Genomic DNA, 14,758 nt, shown 5'->3' on the forward strand with positions numbered 1-14,758 from the left:
TGAGATCCGGGGGCTGGGTTGGTTCGGGGGGTTTCTTTTTTGCTAAAAAGAACCAGGAAATGTGCTCCGGAGAGGTTTAGCTGGCGCTTCGTCTTCTTCCTTTGAAAACGAGGTATGGAAGCGAACCAGGGATGGGATGGTCCGAGCCAGTAAAATTGTGTATTAGTGGAGGGTTGGGTCTGTTCATTTATTGTTTTGTTTTGGTCAGAGTATTTTGGAAGAATGCTGTATTTCATGCCCGAAACGGCCCATTTAAAACTTTGAGCCCTCGTCCTTAGTTGTGATGGTAAGTACTTGACAGGGGCTGTTCTCTGCCTATACTTAACCCTGTCATAGCAAGTGGGGAGAGTAGCGGCTTCAGTAACTATTTGGTCCAAAGATTCAATAGCAGTAAAAATAATATCAGTAATGAGAGGCTGTATATTGAGAATTCAGTGTGTATTGTAACTAACCGCTCTTTAGTTTTGTTGTGACTATTCAGCAGCTGAATGGCAAGTTTATCAGTTTATTTTTATTACCCAAGGCAAAAATGACATTCTTAAAGTCTGTGATGATAATAACAACATTTATTCAGAAAGATCATTAGCCCAAACAATGGCTGTTCTCTCTTCTTGGGTTGTGTGGACAGGGTTTTTTGAGCACTGAGTGACAGCTCTCCTAAAGTGATAATTGGTGTACTGTATCTTTAAAAGGTTAAAACCCTTTTCAAAAAGGCCTAGACTCATAGTGGGAAAAGACAAGAGAGGCTTTGGCTGGCTGTGGATCCAGAAAACAGCTGCTGATTAGATTCTGCATCTTCAGGCTGAATTTATTACAGATTTTTCAGCAGCAGGGATTCTAGGAGGACGCTTCCGTTTGGGTTTCTTGACCATGGTTTATTTTTATTCAGAGGAATAACAGAGAAAGGATTTGTTCCGGCTGGAGCATGCTCACAACCTGCAGGATCTCCCATTATTAAACTGCCTAGTTTGGGGCTTTAATATATATGTTTTATCATTGCCATTGTTATTATTTGGCACAGTCAATCTACTAATCTTATTTTTATTTTAAAAGGAAGCTGATCTCATAATGAGCTTTTCCCTTCCTTGCTTGAAACAGGTGCTAATGAAAGAACGCAAATAGCATTGGTTGATCAGAACACTTCATAAAGAAGGGCACAATCACCAAGCCAAACAAGTACAGAATCTGCCTGCCGTCAGACAGCGAAGGTAGGCACTGGGGTTTTGCATTCTGCGTGTGTCTGCGTATGCGTGTGGGGTGGTGTAGTGTTTTTGACTATTGCTGCAGTTGGAGAACAGCACAGCGAGATTCCATTTTGCCTGCGCTTTCCTTACGAAAGGTGTCAGGTTGCTGTTGAGACAGCCGGTTGGGCTGTGCTGCTGTGTGCTGTGTCTGTGTGTGTGAGTCTGTGTGTTCCCTGGGTGGGCTGAGCTCACTGCTCTGCATGGCGTGATGGGTGAGAGCTGTGAGCCTGAAGTAACCTTAGCTGTGTCAATCAGCATACATCGAGAGTGTAACCCTATCTGTGCCACGCTGAGACATCCACACTGCTGTTTGCTCTTTTTTAATTAGCTTTGGCTGTCGCCTGAATTCATCGTCGATTGACAGCAACTTCATTTTCTCCCAGTGTAGCCATATTTTGCTCGTGGAACAGAGGAGGCCAATGTGGGTAGAAGTAAAATGCCTTGTCGGCCGGCTAAGAATAAGATTGACATACTGCTGTTTGGGGCATTTACCCCTAGCAGAGGTCCTGACCATTGCATTCAGGAAAAATGAGCATGTTGCTCTCTGGGAAGCCTCATCCTGCTAGAACCAGCGTTGTGTCACCTCTCACGGCTATGTTGAGTTGGTATGAAAAGGCCCCGTTCTGTTGTCATGTCTGGTATTCGTACTCTGTCTCTGGTGAATACTCAGAGCTACTCATTGATGTGCCATCTGATGTAAAAAAAGGGAGATTTGACCCATCCCTCATTTTCACAGGCAAATCCCTGACCATAATTGAATTTGAATTTCCTCTCTCCTACACAAAGCCTGGTCACCGGCAGTTCTACTTATACCCTGCCAGATAATATTTGGATACAGTCAGTGTTAGGATTTTCTTATCTTCATAGGTTTGCCCTTTTCTATGAGCCTTCTTAGATTTTGGCGGGCTATTCTGACATTGTTCTGCAGATGCTGTACAGCAACCTCATGCAGTACCTGGCTGCGTGTCTGGTTCATGCACTCAGTTTTCGGCTGTGTTTCACAGAACTGCAAGACTGGAATTGCAGCAGCGACTGCAGAGGGCTCTTTTGGGGCCAGATTCTGTCCTCATCTTATGTATGATCTCCTGTTGACTTCAGTGCCATGAACCTCTGAGGGCAAAAGTTAGCTCTTAGCCTGGGAATCTGGGGCTAGATCTTGATGTCTTTAGGGAGTTTTGTGAACAGTCGGGATTTTGTTCTGTGTGATAGAGAATAGCTGCCTATTGTAGAAATGGCCATTCATTTTGAACCAGGTATTCAGGAAATGGTCTGCAAGAAGTTTGCCATTGATTAATTGTAAAAGCCAAGAGCGTTCAGCGCATGACACATGGTGTTTCATAGGAACACCCTAGTGAGTCCCCTAAAAACAATTGTTGTGGATATATCTCCCCCAACTAATTACTTTAATTAGGAATTCATAGACATGGGTGAATAATGTGCATGCAGTATGATTAAAACAAATTGTTGGCTCAGTGACTGTGTTGATCTGAGACTATTCCTACAAGCCCAGTTTCTTTCTCTGAGTCATTTACCACGTGTCTGAACTGTCATTAAGTACTCTTCCGCCAGTCCTTTACCTGTGCAGCTGCTGACTCTTTGGCTAGTCGGCCCCTGGAGATTCCGAGGATTGCTTCTGCAATGTGTGTGTGCACCTCTCTCTCCCTCTCCCGTCCCTCCCCTTCCTGTCCTTTCCTGAAATGGCAACTCTATCCTGATGTGAACTTGTCACCATCCAAGTCCATACTGCGTGGAGAAAATGTAACCTGTACTTTAACAACTCTGGCATACCCCCATAGCAGACCAATACACCTCAGATCACTTAGTTATGGGGCATTGTTTCTGCAGAGATAAGAGTCTGTCTCTGGTTTTACTCTAGGAGCACGACCGTCAGTGAACCGAAGCTGTAGCGCTGCTATTTAATAGATTCTTTTCAAGATTTTGTTTCCACTTAAGGGGGCAGGAATCCTCTTGGCTGGAAGCAAACGAAGTGGGTTTATTTATTTATTTTGTTGTAGCCAGCTTGTTTGCACAGCTTGTCATGTGAAGCGCTACCATGTGAGAGACCCTGTTCATTTCCAGTCTTTGGGCTTCAGTAAATTCAGACTAGCAGGGGTTGGCAGGATGGTTGAGATACAGTATTTGGATGAGAAACCTCCAAAGAAAACTCTAGGAGCTGCAGGAAAGTGGTCTTGGTGACTCACTAGGAGCTGCTCTTCCTACTGAGTCACTTTAGAACCATTGTTCCATCATGGTGTCAGGGGGTGATGTGCTGCTGACAGGATATTAACATCAAGGGCCTCATCTCTCTGTGGTCATTAAAGATTCCATGGCTTTTTTTTTTCAAAAATAGGGAAACCTGAGTGTTCTGGCCAAATTCCAGTTGGGGTAACTTCATTGTCCCTCCCAAAATTCCCCCTGTAGTTTCATTTGGATGTAATTAACTTTACTTCCTGTTGTGAATGGTTATGTGGGATTGCTGCGTGCTTCTAAATAGCTATCTTATTCCACCCCAGAGGTGTCTGCATTCAAATGGTATATGCAGTAACTCTTGTACAATACTGTATATAGTTTCTAAAGTACTTCAGGATTTTGTGGGAATTTATGGCCCTCCATAAATGAGATTATTGTTATTCTCCAACTCCTGGGGATGGAAAGGGGAAGATAGGAGTAGAGTTAATCATTCTGAACACCTTTAGAAGCTGGGTCACAGAGTAGCACCACAATCTCATAGGAGACTACTGGTCCTTTTGGTTGTCGTGTTTGTAAAACAGCTATTAATGTAGATGTGTACACCCACACACTAAGAGATAAGTGTATAGAATAGTGGTTTACAAGATACTGAAAATTCTGAAATGTGACTTGGACCAGCCTGATAGTCTAAACTGATGCCTTGGAAAGCAGAGACCGTTCTGGGCAGATGGTCATTACTGGGTGTGGAAATCAAGGCCTTTGAAAAGAGATACCTGAGACCCCTTGAATGCCTCTGAATACACCACACTGGGCTAATGTGGTGTATGGTAATTTTTGTACTTAGCCGTAGTTAAGACCAGTGGTTTTCAAATATCCTGATACCTTTTTTGATTTTTGGAAAGAAGTATGGTTGTCCTGTTAAAAAAAAATTATGTAAATGTAAGAAATTTTCTAAGTAAAATCCAGACACTTTGTGGATGTGGCAAACATGGTGAATCCAGTTTGAAAAGCTCTGGTTTAGAGAGTGTTTTGCCTTCTCCTCATCCTGTATTTCATTTGCTTAGTTCAGGATTTGCACCTAGATTTCAGTTGGTTCAGTGATTACTATGAGTCTTAGCTCTCTTCATTCATGATGTGAAGCTGGTGAGGAATGGAACAGGGTGTGACGAAGTGAGAATTTTCTTAATGTTTTGTCTGAGTACTCTGTGTGGGCCTCAGTTTCCCCTGTGTGTTGGTGGTGTGACAAGGGTGTGTGATTTTGCAGAGACCCCTAGAGGGCAGGTGTGACTGCTGTCTAGCTCCCTGGGCCCAGACAATGGCCAAACATTCTGCATGCTGGCACGTGATGCTGGAACCCCTCTTCTGCAAGAGCCAGCCAGAGGAGTTGGAGAACTGTGAGAGAGTTGGAGGCCAGGTGACCGGTTTGTCCAAGAAACAGACAAAGGACAGAGGAGTGGCAACTGGGCGTGACTGAGTGGGGGCGGCTGGAAGCTGGTCAGTCTCTTGGTTTGGGGCTCGGGGAGGGGGCACATCCCAGGGCTCTGGGTCTCCCCAAGATGGACTTTGCTGTAACTTCCTGCTTTCTGAGCTAACGAGATCTGTTCTACATTGTGTTCCAGACAACGAATAAACCCTTCTGTTCTACGGCGCTGACTAAGAGTCATTGCTGACTAGAAGTTGGGGTGCGTGGCCCCTTTGGGGGCACATAAGACTTCGCCAGGTGTCCTGTTCAGGTGGACTTACTGTGGGGAGCTCACGGCATGAAACAGGGTGCTGAATGCTCCGAGGTCAGACCCAGGAGGTGCTGAAACCAAGGATGCTTGCCCTAGTGAGAGTGTGCCCTCAGGGGTGTCACACTACAAGAGGGTCCTGTCTGAACTTCATTCAGAGCAGTTCCAGAGCATTGAGTCTGCTCTTCCGTGACACAGGGTCAGGACAATAGTAATACAACACTGACCCAAAACTGTCATTTGTAAATGAACCAGCTGGGAGCAAGTCACTTTCCTCTGTATAGTGGTAATGAAAACAAGTCTATGCTGATTTGAGGCTAAAAACATCTGGCTGGCTCAACACAACAACTAAGCACCTACAGCTGGTATGACTGAGAAGCATGTGTGTCACCTATTAGCATGGATGTCCCAAGGACTGGGCAGGGACTCTCTTATTCTTCAGTGTTTGCCTAGCACAATGGGGCCCTGGTCTGTGACTGTGGCTCCTAGGTGCTACGGTAATACAAATAATTAGAAAGGAATCTTAAGCCCTAATGTATTCCTTTCTTTGGTGGCCTAGTCAGTGTTGCCTCTAGTTTGTTGGTAGCAAAGTGAGATTCAGACAAAGGTCAATGTGCTGCTTAACCATGTTTAAAGATTACTAATCGTACTCCCATGGAGATGTCAGAATTGATAGGTCCCAACATCTTCACCTGAATTTTTGAAAGACTCAAAATATCTGTGCTGAGGGTAGAGAGGTACCAACTGCTTAACCCATGTATTGGCTCCCCTTTGGGCTCATTGTGTAACTGCTGTGGGAGGAAGAGGTGATATGGATTTTTGTTAACATTTAGGACTCTCTCTTCTTACTCTGTGGAAAACGAGGAAGATGGGGAAATGACTTGGCCAAGATCTCAGTACGAGTTGCTGGCAGAGTTGAGAACAGAAATGAGGAGTTCCAACTGCTGTAGACTCCAGGCTTTCTATTTATTTATTTATTTATTTCATGACTGAGCATTCACCGGTCACTAGCAGCCATAAAAAAATACTTGGAGGAATGTGTTATTTTATAAATAATCCTTATGGTTACATACATAAGAGAAAACCTGGCTCATGACTGAATCATTCTGTTGTTCACGTCTTAAGTAATTTATATTACTGAGAACTGGAATAATGTTCACCAATCAGATTGCCTAACTCTTGGGCTCCCAAATATTTTCATGGCATGGACCAATATTTAGTAGATAGATTGTCTCTTGGATACTTCCACTCCCATTTATGATCTCATAACATCTGTGTGGAAACTATGGCAACTGCTTATATGGAAGAGAGGTATTTCGGAAGTGGTTAATGTATCTGTTAAAGATGTTTAGCAAGTGGAAACAAAAAGGAAGAGCAAGCACCCCATGATCCACCAGGAAGGACTCCCTGATGTACTGGTGCTTCACAGACCACAGGTTGGGGACCACCAGTCTAAGCAAATGCGTGATTCTTGATTTCACAGTGATGTCCATGAAAAATAATAGTCATCCCTAAATTAATCAAACGTGCTCCACCCATAATAACATAGATATAATCTCAGACAAAAGCCTTCCGCATTTATTTATGTTAACAAACAAAAAATGTCTTTACCTTCTTAACAGGTTACAAGTTACCCGCAGAGTTGAAACATACGCTATGTATGCCAAGGAATGTTACTGTTAAAAGAATCCTCTTTTATAGGTCTGGAAATAGTTTAGGGAAGGTTGATAAATAGTCAAATGTCCTCACAGTTCAGACAATCTCTTAAAAAATTATCATGTATAAAATATCACAGTGAGTGTTCCAGAGACAACATTAACTCTGCAAACACATCCCTTCACTGCCTCAACCAATAGATCCAAAACCCTCCTACCTCTCCCACCCTGGCTCACACACCTGTGCAATATGGGTTACAAATCCCTGCCTATCCACAGGCCATTTTCCAAGTCACTTACTCATTATGGTCACACTTCAGGGTTTCAGTCAGCCACCTGCAGGGGTCAGGAAGGGATTCCCCACCCCCTACCCCCCTCCAGCAGTGTGTTCTAGGTTTTTTGTTTCCATCCTGCTTCCTCTCATGTATCAGGGCTGTCCATGGCGGGAGATGGGACGTTGGTTGAGGTGGGCAAGGGCTCTGAGGTAGCACTGAGTATTCTATCTCTTTTGGCTGGTTGGTTCTTGCTCACATGCTCAGAGTCTAACTTGTCGCCATTTGATTGGTTGAGAAGGAATTTCCCCCCAGGTCAGGTTAGCAGGGACCTTGGGCTCTTTTTTTGTTTTGTTTTGTATTTTTGGCCTTCCTCTGCAATGTCATGTGACAGGATTATCTGGGTATATCTCCCTTAATCATTTCCCTGTCATTGCAGGGGCCTCAGGCCTGTTGCACCTCAGTCCCTCCTCTTCTCTGCCTGTGACACATAATGGTCTAGTCTCCTGTCAGCTGTGATACTTTGATCTCATTTGGGTTGTTGGGTTCAGTGTGCAGGTGCTGAGTGGTGTTGGTGGCCTGTGATATACAGGAGGTCAGACTGGACGGTCTGCTGGTGCCTTCTGGCCTTAGTGAGTCAATAGACACCAATTCCTCACTTCTCAGTCTGTATACAGATTCGCCCCCTTCCTGACTTCTCACAATGGTAAAAAGGCCACATGTATCTCACTGTAGGGGGAACATTAGTAACCACTATGGTTCAGGTTGCAGGTGTGTTTCCATTCTATTCCCCTATATTCATTTGCTTGTAACTTCCTGAAATTTTCAGTCTGTCTTTTTCCAGTCTTGGTGTACACCTGAAAGTGAATGTTATGGGAAAGTTTGTGCAAAAATGGTTCAGGTTGCTATTCAGTGGCTCCATAATCAGGTGAATTTTAATGGCCTGCAACCCCAAAACAGCTTAAACAGTTTTCTTACTGTATTTTTTTAAAAAAAAATGTTGATTTCAGTCTGCCAAGCATCTGTTGCTAGAGATGAATAAACAATATGATTGCTAATTCAAATCACATTCCTACAGAGCAGGGACAGCTCCAAAAGGCATGGACCACTACCACCTTAATTGTAATTAATCACAGTTTTAGTCAAATATATTATGATCTGTTACAACGTAATTTCTTTATATTACTTATGGGAATAATGAGCCTGATACCTGGCCAGATGGTGTTAGGTGAAGGGAGGAAGTGCTTTGTGCTCAAGGCAAGTTTGGAGGAAGGCCATTAGAGTGGCTTCATATTCTGATGTCTCTGATGGAGGTATGTCCTAATCCCACCAAGAGACAGAGTGGAGGTTTTATATGAGAAATTTAACAGTTGGATCAATGAGGCTGTCTCATTGGACAGATTGGAGAGTCATAAACTTCGGAATAGCTTTGACAGTGATGAAAAGGATGTGTTAATCTATGAAAGCAGACTGCTTCCTGGAGATCGCACATTGCCTACAGGGTGCATAGATATATGGCCAGCAGAGTTGGGAGTCCCAGGTTTGTGGAAGATGTGTCAAGAATGAATTAAAAGTGTAGCCCTGTCACTATATGTAGGCAAACCTGCACAACTATGTAATATGATTATTGGGTTTTATTTTTCCACGATGAGTCCAATGCGAAACCTATCAACACCCCTGAATTCTGGGGATGGTTAGATTCGGATCTTGATGTTTGTGGCACAGGCCCAACTGTCTTTTTGTTAGGTACGCAAAATCGTAAGGACTGAGTTTTCCAAAGCACCTGAGTGACTTTGGAGCTGAAGTCCCATTGAAAGTCATCTGTGCTCTCCAAACCCATTAACTACTAGTCACAGTTTTGGAAGGACTATTACGTTAGCTGGACTGGAATTACACATGTTTTCCAGTAGATTCATTGCATTACATGTAATAATACATAGAATAACGTCTTCTTTCAGTGATTACCACAATTTATCATCCCTGGAGAAAATACTGAGATACACTCTGCAGATGCTGGTATTCTGATTATTTCAACAGCCCCCGGGGCTTACAGACAAGGAAAACACATTGCCCCAGCCCTGGGGAGCTTACACTCCTACATAGGAATATGATTATTGTATTACTGTTATTATCGTTTGGAAAACAAAAATGTAGTCTGAAAAGGTGGAAGGATTATGGTATTGTGCTTACCAGTCTGGGACAGATCTAGATTCAATTCCTGGCTGCCACTGACAATCTGATTGACCGTGGGAAGTTACTTAATCTCTGCATCAGTTTTCTGTAAATAAAAGGGGATAATAATACATTTTTTGTCCCACCCCTCGTCTGTCTTGTGCAGTTAGATTGTTAGCTTTAGAGGGCAGGAATTGTCTGTCACTATATATGTTTGCAGTGTCTAGCACAGTAAGGCCCTGGTTTTGATTGGAGCATCTCGGCGCTACATAATACAAATACTAGATGATAATAATGGAAGGTATGTGTCGTTTAGAAAATTATACAGAGGCAATTAGCTTTCACTTATTGGACTTTCAGTCTGTAGGGAAGAAAAATGTTTGGAACCGTCTGGTAGCTGGAGGGAAGTGCACTTTTGAACTTTATCATACATCTGATGGCTTTGGCTCACAGACTTTTGCACCAGTTCCAATATCTGGCATTATTAAATGGTTCAGAAGTGGTAGTGTGTTTAGTTGTAAGGGTGTGTGTGTTGTTTTTAACCAGTACATGAAGTATGTGGAGTTGTAAGAACTTGTGTATGCCTGATTGTTTAAGTGACCATTCCAGTGGAGGTGTCGCTGGCTGATTCGAGTCACCATTTATTTCACCCCTCATTCACAGAATTTGCATTTCTGTGTTCTGATTTGTAACAGCCCATGGCAACTGGCACTGGTTAACGTTCCTTCAGGTTGACCAGTATTGCAAATGCAAATACATTATGAATGACGACATAACTCAGAAGTGTGCTAGAAAACAAACTTTTAGTGGGAACACTAGGAAAATAACTAAATCCCCAAAGTACTTAATTTAGTTGGAATGGTTTGCAAGTTTATTAACACAAGGGTGAAGCATGTCATGACAAAGCTGCAGAAAAGCTCAGTGATCTGTGCATTTTGAATTTTCATTGCTATGTTGTGTAACAGAAAAGCTGCATGAAAAAACAGCAGTAACTGCACACAAGACTCATGCTGCCGGAGATCTGCAGGTGGAACTTCCATTATCGGAGGGAAAGTTTCTAGTGGTCAGGTCAGAACTTTTGGGTTCTATTCACAGCCCTGTGACTGACTTGCTTTGTAACTAAACACTAGACGCTTCACATGTCTGTGTCTCAGAGTATAATGGTACCTATCTAACAGAGGTTTTGCAAGACTTAAGTAATTATTGTTTGGAAAATACATTTTGATCGACAAGTGCAAAGCAATGCATCAGTGGAAAGTATTATTACTTGATATTTATAGGAATTCCATACATTTTTTCGGGGTGCCACACATTCTTATGAATGTGAATGATTGCTACAGCAGTTTTTCTCTCTCCTGCCCCTTAATGAAGAAAACATAATGGATGGATCTTTGGATGGAGTGTAAGTCTTTCCTTGGATAGGTGTATACAGTAGGTATCTATAGGTACCCCTACTTCTAATACTCATTCCACAGCCATTTATATGGATGTGTGTTCCTTCATGATCATTTGTGGTTTGCTCAGCATTTGCCATTGTGAATGCTGTTCATGTACATGAGCTGTTGCTAATGAAGCATACTCCTGATTTACAGAAATGGGGTGAGGGGAAAAAGTGGGTTATCAAAAAGCCTCTTTCACTTTCCAGGACTGAATACTCTCGTCCTCAATCTGGTACCAGGCAATAACATAATACAAATTCAAACAAAGTAAGTCTGTGTTAATGCAGTGTTAAGTTTGCACAGTTAAGCAATGCAAAAGTTTAGCATGTAACCTTAATTCTTCCCCTTGTGTATCTGTTATTTCTCATTTAACATACAATATGGTGTTTTCTACAGCCTTTGGTACATATGTAGCTAAGGGCCTGTCTTCCAGGGGTGGGAACAGGAGTGCACACCAAAGTGCTGCAATGTAACTCCCCCATGTGGACACTGCAGATACAAACTTAAAGGTTCCTAGTTTACACTGTTGTAATCCTGTTTGAAGAGGATTACATTAGTGCAAACTGGGAACCTTTACATTTGCACCCACAGCATGCACATGCACTTTGGTGTGCACTGCTATTCACTCCCCCAAAGGGGGCAGTGTAGACATGCCCTAAAATAAGCCATGATCATGTAAACAGCCTTTAATTACATGATCATGGCTTATAGGGGGATGGGGGATAGTCTGGATTTATGTTTGTGTAAAAGTGAGCAGAGCATGGCTCTGTATTTTAGTGCATATATGCAAATAGATGAAATAAGACTGGATGTTCAAATGTAACTATAAACCCGAGCTAGAAGGCTTAGAAGGGTGGAACACTCTGCTCCCTCTATAGGGGAAAAGGGGGAAAACCAGTTTGCACCAGCCTCTTTTCCATGAATTACAATGTTGCTTACCCGTAGTTCTGCATCCGATGAAGTGGGTTCTAGCCCACGAAAGCTTATGCCCAGATAAATCTGTTAGTCTTTAAGGTGCCACCGGACTCCTTGTTGTTTTTATAGTTCTACATAGTGTGTTTTGTTGGGATTTGTCTGTTCTGACTGTATAAATGATAACTGTTACTGTAACCGTACCCACAAGAGGGCATAAGAATTGTAGGAGGTGAGGCCTGGAGTAGATGTCACCCTTACTTTCAGGTAGTGGTCTCTGGTTTGGGAATGAGGTTCAGGTTCATAAAGAAGAGGGGTAGAGGGCTCTGTTGTAGAGACCAGGGGCTGGGGAGTGGGGATTCTTACCAAAGGTTATGTTTTGCTCTGGATTCCCTACCCGGAGATTCTGAACCATGTATGGAGTGAGACAGAATGGGATTAGACTAGATTGGACCAGGCTAGGCTAAGCACAACTGTGGTAGTAGATCAGAGTTAGCTTTGCAGCAGAGCCAGACTGGAATGATGGTGGTGCACAGCTGACTTCCCAGCCCAACCCCAAGTTAAGAACACATATTTTTCTTGCAGTGAACATATACACACAATCCCCATCCACTTAAACCCCACTCAGGTATAATTAAGGTGACCCAACAGGTTCTATTTTGATTTCTCAGATCTAGAAGTAGCAGAATGGCTCTGGGTGGGGGGCCCAAGCTTAATTTTATTTATTTTAGAAAAGGACCCCACGACAGATTGAGCCCAGCCCTTGTCGCTGCCATTGGCACCTAGTTAGAAGGGCTGCAAAGCTGTCACATTTATTTTGTTTGCTCAACTATGCAGCCACAGTTTGGCATTAATATAGTTTTTACATTTAATTTCCCAGGTTCTTTAAAACCCATGGATAGCGAGAGAGACCAATCATGAAAGGCCAACTGATGCCAGTTGAAGTCATTAGCAAGCTGAGTATTTGTAGACTTAGCATGTCCCACTTGACCAAAGGTTGACTTTATCTTTTAGTATTGCAAGCAAAATACACTTTTATATACCTGTACACTCATATACACTTGCAAGTACACAATTAAAAAAAATATCCTTAAGGTGGCAGGAGCATCCCCAGACTCCCTGCAATTTCCCCGATTTGCTTTTTTGGGGAATGTTCCTAGCAGTTTAAACCTTTCTAAAGCTTTAAATAAGCTGCATAAGCAGCTTAAACCAATCTTAAGTCTTAGATCATTTTAAACAGGTTGTGCCAATATAAGGACTTAAGACAATCTAAATACCTTAAACAGATCTAAAGCTTTAGTATGAGGATTTGGTCAGTCTCAGCTTTGGTTGACTGGTGCATAAGTCTACTGGTGTGTGGCTTCCCAGTGACCTGATCAACACTAGTTGGCCTTTTCCATCTGATGCCTGTTAGAAGAGACCCCATTTCCATAATTCTGGTTTTCTAAAGTTGGATATTTAATCACTCAGGAATAAGGAAATATAAAAATTAAGGATGAACACACAACCTTAACTCTGCCTCCTGTTATGCCTTTGTGTTCTGATAGTCTCTAATTACTGCATGTGATCACAGTTATTGTAGACACCTATGTGCATGTGATGCAGTAGTACAATGAATGAGAGTACATTTTGGATAGGATTTGAAAGGATCCAAAGGGAGTTAAGTGCCAATTAAATTGTCAGTGCCTCACCCCTTATATGCCTTTGAAAATCCCATCCATATTATTTAAACCATGTAATTAAACACTCTTTCATATGGTCGTACATTTCATATGTTGGTACAAGGAAGAATGATTTCATGCTATGTGGCTAACATTAATGTTTACATTTTCTTAATTTTGAGTGCTATCTCTGCAGCCTTATCATTGTGCTAACATAGGGCCTAATTATCCTCTCATTCCTTCCAGTGACAACTGGAAATAACCCACTGGTTTCTGTGATAGCAGGATTGTGACACTTTTGTCTTTTACCCCCAGTTGAAAACCATGAAGTGGCAACAGCCCCTGCACCTTTTCCACCGAAGGTCGCTGGATATGCCAGCCCTAAAACTACAGTACCAGTAAAAGCAACAGTCAGGGAAATTTTCCATTCTTACCTTCTTACCTACAGGGGCCAATGCCACTTCTCCCATGTCCAGCCCTCAGATGCTGTGTTGCAGTTTGCACACCCGAGTAGATGTACGCAATCTGAGCTTTGGTCTCCAGGGCAGGGAATCAGCAGTTAAGCTATTTTAGCCATAGCACAGCAGCTCATGAGTCCCAGGCTCCCAGATTTTATTCACTTAATAAATTAACGCAGTGTATTTATTAACCAGAAAATAGCATCCGAGTATTCGTGTGAAGGGAACTGTTTTTGTTTCAATATGCTAAAGCCTGAATTCTTTTGCAGTTGTAGATAGTATCAAAAATACGTAAAACATAATAGAAAGCCTAAATGCTGTTTTAATAGCTGGCAAATCATCTGCTGGGAGAACAGAAGCCCCTGAACTCAGGTCTTGGTAGATATGTTGAGGGGGAAGTGATTTTCATTGACAGTATTTTGCATTAAAATGTATGCATTTGTCTTTTCACAATTTGCCTATATTTCTGTTAATGAATGTGACTGATTTTTTTTGAATAAAAAGCTTGTCTGTTTAGAAACAAACAGTCTACACAGAAGGAATGCCATGAGTGTCCAGAAGCACTCTGGGATTGCACAGTGCTATAGATTCAGTCATAGGTGGAGTTCTTGGACTATAGGCTATAGATGCAGGCATCTAGTTCATAGTAAAAAAATTACCCCTCCTCCTTAGAATGTCTGGTCCAAGGAGGTCAGTAGTAACTTCTCTAGCAGTGTAAAGACATTGCAGCTGGGTAAATCCCAGAGCCAGGGCAGAGAACCGCATCACCATTTTAAAACCGGTTATTTCCATTTTGACTGGAAAAATAAAAACTATGTATAAAGTGTTAGACCAGGATGTATCACTGCTTATGATACTCTTCAATAAGCATTGTAAGGCAGTGGATCTTTGCTGCTACTGACTATATGGCCTTGTCTGCACAAGCGAAAAGTGCATACCTAATCACTGTTTGGACCTCCTAGCATGCCTGTTGCTCACCATGCATCCCCATATGAAATCATTACCAGCAGTGCAGAGCCATCCTA

General features: G+C 42.5%; 1 long non-coding RNA gene across 1 annotated transcript in view; it reads left to right on the top strand.

Annotated features, from left to right (window-relative positions):
• Positions 1–204: 204 nt before the first annotated feature.
• LOC311510211 overlaps positions 205–14,758 on the top strand; it is a 37,993-nt gene continuing 23,439 nt past the window's right edge. The window contains exons 1-2 of the long non-coding RNA XR_014709047.1: positions 205–286; positions 1,099–1,208. This is a non-coding gene — a long non-coding RNA (uncharacterized lncRNA). The remainder of the gene's footprint in view (positions 287–1,098; positions 1,209–14,758) is intronic.

The sequence above is a fragment of the Lepidochelys olivacea genome (genome assembly GCF_965140295.1).
Source record: "Lepidochelys olivacea isolate rLepOli2 genome assembly, chromosome: 19".
Classification (NCBI taxonomy): Eukaryota; Metazoa; Chordata; order Testudines; family Cheloniidae; genus Lepidochelys; species Lepidochelys olivacea.